This window comes from Mchenga conophoros, linkage group LG7, assembly GCF_057382185.1.
Source record: "Mchenga conophoros isolate Kocher_MC1m ecotype Shallow Benthic linkage group LG7, M_conophoros_male_GT1.1, whole genome shotgun sequence".
In the NCBI taxonomy this organism is placed as follows: Eukaryota; Metazoa; Chordata; class Actinopteri; order Cichliformes; family Cichlidae; genus Mchenga; species Mchenga conophoros.
The window spans coordinates 51,129,722-51,137,041 of record NC_140532.1 but is presented as its reverse complement, the minus strand read 5'-3'; the positions used below and the strand labels follow the sequence as shown (position 1 = coordinate 51,137,041).

The following is a 7,320-nucleotide window of genomic DNA, read 5'->3' as shown; positions in this document are numbered from 1 at the left end:
TTCAGCCTTTCCACCTCTTATCAGCACAATTCTCAGCCTCTTCTGCTCATTTCAGCACAATTGTCAGTCTCTCCACCTCTTCTTTGTGAGAATGACTGTGGCGCAGTGAGATGAGAACCTCCCTTGAGTACCAGAAGGGCCAGGTTCGAATCCCGCTCCAGGCAATATTTTTTTTGGGTTTTTTTTCAACTTTTTCAGCTTTTTTCAGCAGACATCCTCAGCGTAAAGGCATCCACACAGCATTTTCGCAGGAAATGCAAATTTTTCTAGTATTATCTCTGGTGCTCTAATAAGTAAACACTAACTTAATGTTAAAGGAGTCTTAGTCTAAAACCTGTATTAATTACTAAAAACATGTAAAACCTTCATTTGCTTTTAAGATTTTAGACAAATGTTTGGACATCATATTTTTCCTTTTGTCTGAGAGTATAGATTTGAAAGAAAACAGGAAGCATCATCACATTTACTGTAAATACACATTTTCTGTGCACGAATCCACGTTTATTTACATGTTTGGATTATAACACTTCTTGGATGAGGGTCAGCCGCCTGTTCCTTGTGTCTGCCAGTCCAGCGTGATTGAGCTGCCTGAGCTGGTGTCGTCGCAGCAGTCCTCGGCATCAGAGAAGGACGACATGTAGTGGAGGCCCGTCACTCTATGGTAGTCTCCCTGGAGCATCTGCGGATAGGCGGTGAGCTCCATAGCCCTGCGGCCAGTCCTGCTCACCCTCACAGTCCACATGTCAACCAGATGCGTACACATGGCACAGCCCATGGTGTTTCCAAACAGTGGAGGGGACAGATTACACAGATATGCACAGTGACTCTATACAAGAACGCAGGTCTCAGGGTAAATAGTGACTTACTCACCAACACACTTGGCAGGTGCAGACAGGACCTAAGACGTATCAACATCAATCATTTCCATGCCTTGTCTTAGTTCCTGTGTTTTTTCTGCCTTCAAAGTGCACGGTGTATTTTTTTTGTTCAGGTTTTGGCATAAAAATATAAATACTATCATCATCATAAATTATGCAGGTAAAATGCAAAATGAATTTGCAGTGTTAAATACATTTGAATAGTTATTCTATGTCATGTTTCTGAAGAGGAGCTCTCGAGTATCGAATTTCTGCTAATGAGTGTAAAACACCATCAGCGTCACTGTAAACCCCTATGCTTGTTTCCCAAGAATGTGAATCAGTATTTTCTTCTATAAAAGGCAGTGAAAAAAAATAGATAAGTGGCAAAAAGGGTGGTTCGCCAAAAAATGACGTAAAACCAAAAGTGAAGCTACTTGTCAAGCTGCATGCACCGCACAGATACACAACAGATTCACATGCAACCCTGCCTGCAAGGCTCGAAAGGCTTAACCACGAAGCAAAAACCCAGAATCATAATTGGTGTTCTCCATCTCACACAGCTGCCAGACACGGCATGTAAATATTTACTGCGGTTGCTTTTGGAAAGGGGGGAAAAAAAGAAGAGTTCACAGAGAGAAGTCAGACACAGAGATGAGTCAGTGAGCTTCTTTCTCTCCAGCAAATCGCACTCATTTCAGAAGAAACAGTTCATCTGGTGACGTGCTCTTCGAACTGGTGGCACTTTGATTTGGCCACAGGGCGTCTTCACACTGATGATTTGATAAATGAAAGCCTTCCTGTGTGATGCCTTTTAACTTGATTAAGCAGAGCTGTCACTGCAGATCTGAAAAATGTGTGAAGAGAGAAATGGATGAGAGGTTAGCGAGCGGCAGATAAAAATATAATTTTAAGTTTAGGGGCAAAATATTCTTTTTTTTGTACACCACTCAATCAGCAATGAAATAATTTCTGTGAGACTAAGATAAATACAAAAGTAGACAAATATGAAATGGAAAAAGGAAAATCAAGACAAAAACTAACAGATAAAAAAAGGAGATGTGACTCAGTTTCTGGTTTATATTTATGTTACAAGTACAGCCTCTTTCAGTTGTAATGTTTTATATCCCATATAAATAAAAATCCAGTAATCTGGTCCTTAGCAGGCTCTTTAAAAGCAACCTCTGATGAACAAGAACAGATGACATATTACACCACCTTATTATTTACGTAACAAAAACTAAACCAAGTGGCAGAAGCAGTGTATAAAAATGGCCTACACCCTGACTGCTTCCATGGGGATCAAGTGGACAGGTAACAGCCAGAAGCTGATAATCAAATGAAGTTTGATAAACTGAAGATCTGGCAGTTTGCTGGTCCCAATCATTCAGATGTGTGTTAACACAGCACAAGGGAGGAAAGATATTAGCCATGATTTTGGAGAAGCATCTGTGTCTCCCCATTAATCTGGGAAGGCTTAAAAGACTATTTCTAAACACTTTAAGGTCTATCATCTACAGTTAGAAAGATTATTCACACGTGGAAAACATTTAAGACAGCTGCCAATCTTCCCTGGAGTGTTCAGAACATGCAATGCTCAGAGAAACTTCAAATTAAGTAAAAAAAAACAACAAACCAACAGCTACATCTCTGACTTTACAGGGCTTGGTTAGCATTTTAAATGTTAAAGTTTATGGCTATATTAATAGAAAAAGACTGATGGGTCAATATGGGTCAAGTTTGTAAAGCTTCATCTGAATAAACCACAAGACTTCTGGAACAATGTCCACTGGAGGTGTTTGGCTGTAATGCACAGCTCCACGCTTAATGAAAATCAAACACAGCATATCAGGACACCCCAAGTGTCAAGCACGGTGGTGGAGGCGTGATGATTTCGCCTTGTTTTGCAGCCACTGAGTCGCTCATCAACTCCTCTATGTACCAAATTATTCTAGAGTCAAATGTGAAGCCATCTGTCTGACAGCTAAAGCTTCGATCAACAGAACAACAGCATAATGACTGCAAACACAGCAGCAAATCTACAACATGGCTGAAAAAGAAAGACTCTAAGTCATGCAGTGGTTCAGTCAAAGTCCAGACCTCAACTTGACTGAAACGCTGTGGTGGCACCTTAAGAGAACTGTGCATGAACAAATACCCACAAACCCCAATGAACTGCAGCAACACTGTAGAGTGTTTAAAGTTATATTTGAGGAATTGTAGAACCTGATGAAGCCCAAATTATTTTTTTTATGTCCTGATATGTAAAAATCTTAGAAATGTAAGAGGCTGTATTTTTGTTTTTACATAACCGTATGTCTGAAAAACATGAAGGTTCTGCAAAAACAAATATACACCTACAGGGGTGCTGTGAGGACAGCAGAAATGGGGTAACCGCTCAAGTGTTCGTAATCTGAATTAAAAATACATGCATGAACCAGGCAGGATCCAGGTTTTTTCCTTATAGCTATGGGAAAAAAACACAGGGCACTCCTACAAGAGTGATTCTGGCTAATTACATTACATTGCTGCTTTCATATAATGAAAAACATGTTGTTTCTGTGCACTCTATAAAATAACAACACAATTTACAACCAAAAATAAACTAAATCTGTGCAGCTGACCCAGGCTGTTCGTGATATGAATGTCGACATTCATATTTCCATGCTCGAGTGAAATTTTCTTCTGTACCAGACCACCCGAATCTACTGTCAAAGCTCCATCAGCAGAATCTGGGTGGTGCACAGAGAGCCATTAGCTCCAAGGGTGAAAAAAAAATGCCTGTTATGATGAGGACAAGTGGTCTGCTGCTACATGCCACACCCATCCCATCCCAGTGAATGGACACAGCAGGGGCCACCCTCTTTAAAGCCAGGCTTTAAGACTCCTCTGCTGTCCTCATTTGTCACTGTACTGATACTGGTTTATATTCAACTGCTCCTACGGGACACTTAATTATTCATCAATACATGTGGTGTTTCAAGAAATGCATCCCAGCTTCAATTTAACCTTCACATCCGTAATGATGTCAAAGCTCTGTGTGTATTCATGTTCAGACACACGCGTAGTGCAGGAATCATGCCAGTGTTGTGTTCCTGTGATGAGGATGGATGCTGCACATGCTGCTCTGTGTGTTTGTATAGCTATATGTGCTCAAGGCAACCCCCTAAAACACATTTTGGCTCTTACCTGAATACGGTGTGTCGGTTCTCCCATCTGCATGAATCAGTATGTGCGTGATATCCTTGGAGCAGCCCGGCGTGTTTCCCTCTTGCTCCGTCTCTGTCTGGGCTTGGAGTCGGCAGAGCTCAGTATATGTACGGGACTTGAGATGACATCACACCTCCGTACTTAAGAGCAGCTCTCTTCCTAAAATTAAAACGGGCGATTCTTTCGTCTCTCTCTCATGCTTATATTTTTTTGGCATACAGCAGAGGGTAAAAACAACAAAAATAATAAAGTCTATGCATCATTTTTCTGTGGCATTTGCAATAGTTTTAGCACATTAAAATATACTGATGTAAAAAAATCTCATGCAATTTGGGTCTTGAATTACTTTGTTAGCTTTTTCCACAATTAAGGCAACCATTTCTTTTGTAATTTATATTTGCAAAGTAAGTGCAGCTTTTGGGGTTTTTTTTAGTCAAACACTAGAGTGGCCCTCCAGTGAGATGACAGTGCCAGCAGTGGCCCCCAGCTCATTTGAGTTTGATCCCATAAAGATCATGCCAAGAGTGTCTAAATGAATAAAGTAAATAATTATTTAACTTGTTTAAAATTGGGTGTAATCTATTAAAGGCATAATTAAATGAAGATTTAGTAAAATTATGTGTTTATTTAAAAATATTTGGTGCTGTCAGCGTTAATCTCGTTAAAATTATGTTAACGCCATAACCGCATTAGCGCGGCACATCTCTGTTAGCGAGTTAGTGCGGATCGCCCCATGTGTGGGGCAGCACGGCGTCAATGCGTTAGCGCCGTGCAGCCCCACGCACGGGGCGATCCGCGCCAACTTGCTAACAGAGATGTGCCGCGTTAACGCCATAACTGCATTAATGCGGTGAGGTGAATCATCCAATAATTTAAACTGCATGGAGTCTCATTGCAGTGCTGTCAGTATACTTTGAACTAAATCATTTGTTTGTCCATGTTCAATTGTGTTATACGTATTTGAAAAAAATAATCAAACATATTTTCAATTAAAATTAACATAGGGAGGGAAGAAAATGAGAATATTTTACCGAGAACAGAAACATCTGATCTAGCACACTGAGGGTATCTGCATGGATACCCTGAAGAGCGCTGTCAAGCCTGCTCCAGAAATTATCAAATTATCTGTCTTCTAGATGGCAGCTGTTTGTTAAAAGTTTACTAGAATTTTTTATTTTTTTTTAATCTGATCTGTGTGAACAGTCTTCATCAAATTTAATATACTGGTGTACAGTTCTTTACCACCTTCTTCCCAATCAGTCTAGCATTTTTGGGCTCTCAAAATAATTTTACATTCATGTGCCTTCTATAGCTGAGTTCTTGCCTTTAAAATTGCACATACATTTTAAAAGAACACAAGTAATACAGTCAATTATGTGTTATTTCTATTAGAGCTATTAATCATAAGCATGAAAAGGTAGTGAAGTGCACAGTGAAGCCAAGCTCTAGTTATCAAATATGCTGCTATCAACGTGTGGGCTGCGTCCTGCCATCCTCAGAAGTCTGGAGTCTTCAACTTGCCAGGCAGGAAGTATTTGTACACAAATACAAACTCTGTGTACTTGGAACTGAGAAACAACTAGAAACACTGGGGAAACTGTGTATTTAAAAAAAATGAAAAAAGAAAATGCAATGGCTTGGACCACCCTGGAGTTAGCCCCGCCCCCTGACTTTGAAGGGTGAGGTTTAGATTAGATTAAATAGATTTATGATGCACTGCAACACAGAAACCATTAAATAATTTAATGTTTTGATATTTTAATCTAATAATGACACATTTAAGTAATTATTTTGGCACAATCCCAAGTGGCTACATTTGAAATCCATCACTGGTTCATCCCTTAAAAAGCATGGAAACTTCACTGCTCATCATTCAATGCATTTTTTTGCATAAACCTCTGTTTAGCAAACATAAATCTTTACAAAGCAAAAGATTTGGAAAATTCGCTTCCTTATAGTAAGAAGGTCTGACAGCTAGGATGGATGGATGGATGGACGATAAGAAGGTTGATGCCACTCCAAGCTTGATCTGTTTAGGTTAGCTTAGCATTAATACTTAAAGCAGCAGAAAGAGCCGTGCTTTGTCAATGAGCAAATTAGGTTTTAATGTCCATTTTTGTACAAATTTAAAATGTAGATAATGTGATTATTAGAGGGTATGTGCTGGTAGGGAGGGAACGCACTCATGCAAGCACATCCAAACATTTAACATGTGATGTACCTTTAACAGAACCATGAAAACGACTTCCTCATTCGACTGTCCTGAATAAGGAAGTTGAAAATTAGAGCAGAACCGGCCTCCTCATTTGACCTTAAGTGCAGCTTCAAAATTTGTATAATGTATTTTTTCTGTTATAAAGAGGCCTCTTTAAGCCAAAACAACCCTGATCGAATCACTGTAGTCATTGTCTAAGATCTTGTAAATCGCAGTCTGAGCAACACGAGACACACCTATCAGGCATAGCATTATGATCACCTGCCTAATCTTGTGTTAGCCCCTCTTCTGCCCCAAACCTTTGAGGTTTGGACTCCACTAGACCCCTGAAGGTGTGCTGTGATATCTGGCACCAAGATGTTAGCAACAGTCTTATAAGTTGGTGAGGGGGTTGGTCCTTGTTGGTCCTTGACCCTACTAAAAGGTGCCATGATGAAGAGATAATGAGTGTTATTCACTTCACCTGTCATTGGTCATAATGTTATGCCTTACCGGTGTAGCCTGCTTTCACAGTAATGCAAAAGTCTTGAACCACCCTCATTTCTTTATATTTTGCCTCAAGGAGCCAGACGTGGGGGGGGGGGGGACACTGGCTGCTTTTTCACTCATTTTCACTCCAATCCTTGTGTGTGACCATTTTTACAGATTTAGAGTTTTCTTTTCTTTTGTTTCTTTATTAAGCCTGTCAATGGAAAATTGTACTTAGTAGTCAGTATAATCTTTTAATGATATAAGTTTGCATATGGTACAATGCTGCATGTAATTATTTGTGTGTAGAAGTATATAGTTGGTGGCATATTGAAAGGATGTCTCATCCTAGGAGGTCTGTAACATTCTAGGGTGTTCACCCCCACATCCTAGGAGCATGAGAGTTCGTACCTTGTTTTATTGTTTTATGGTAGGATTAACGTAGCTACGTCTGTTCTAGTCTAAGTGTTTTAACTGCTGGACTTCCTCACCGTGTTATCTAGGGTGAACCATCTAGGGTGGGGGAGACTACCCTCTTTGTGACCAAGGATGTAGCTTTTGTGCTTTCAT

The 7,320-nt window shown here is 39.9% G+C and overlaps 1 long non-coding RNA gene across 1 annotated transcript; it reads right to left on the bottom strand.

The window, feature by feature from the left end:
- Positions 1-457: 457 nt before the first annotated feature.
- LOC146571074 (uncharacterized) lies at positions 458-4,136 on the bottom strand. The gene is made up of 2 exons (XR_014893222.1): positions 4,047-4,136; positions 458-1,704 (listed from the first exon to the last, which is right to left on the bottom strand). It is a non-coding gene; the product is annotated as an uncharacterized LOC146571074 (long non-coding RNA).
- Positions 4,137-7,320: the final 3,184 nt, after the last annotated feature.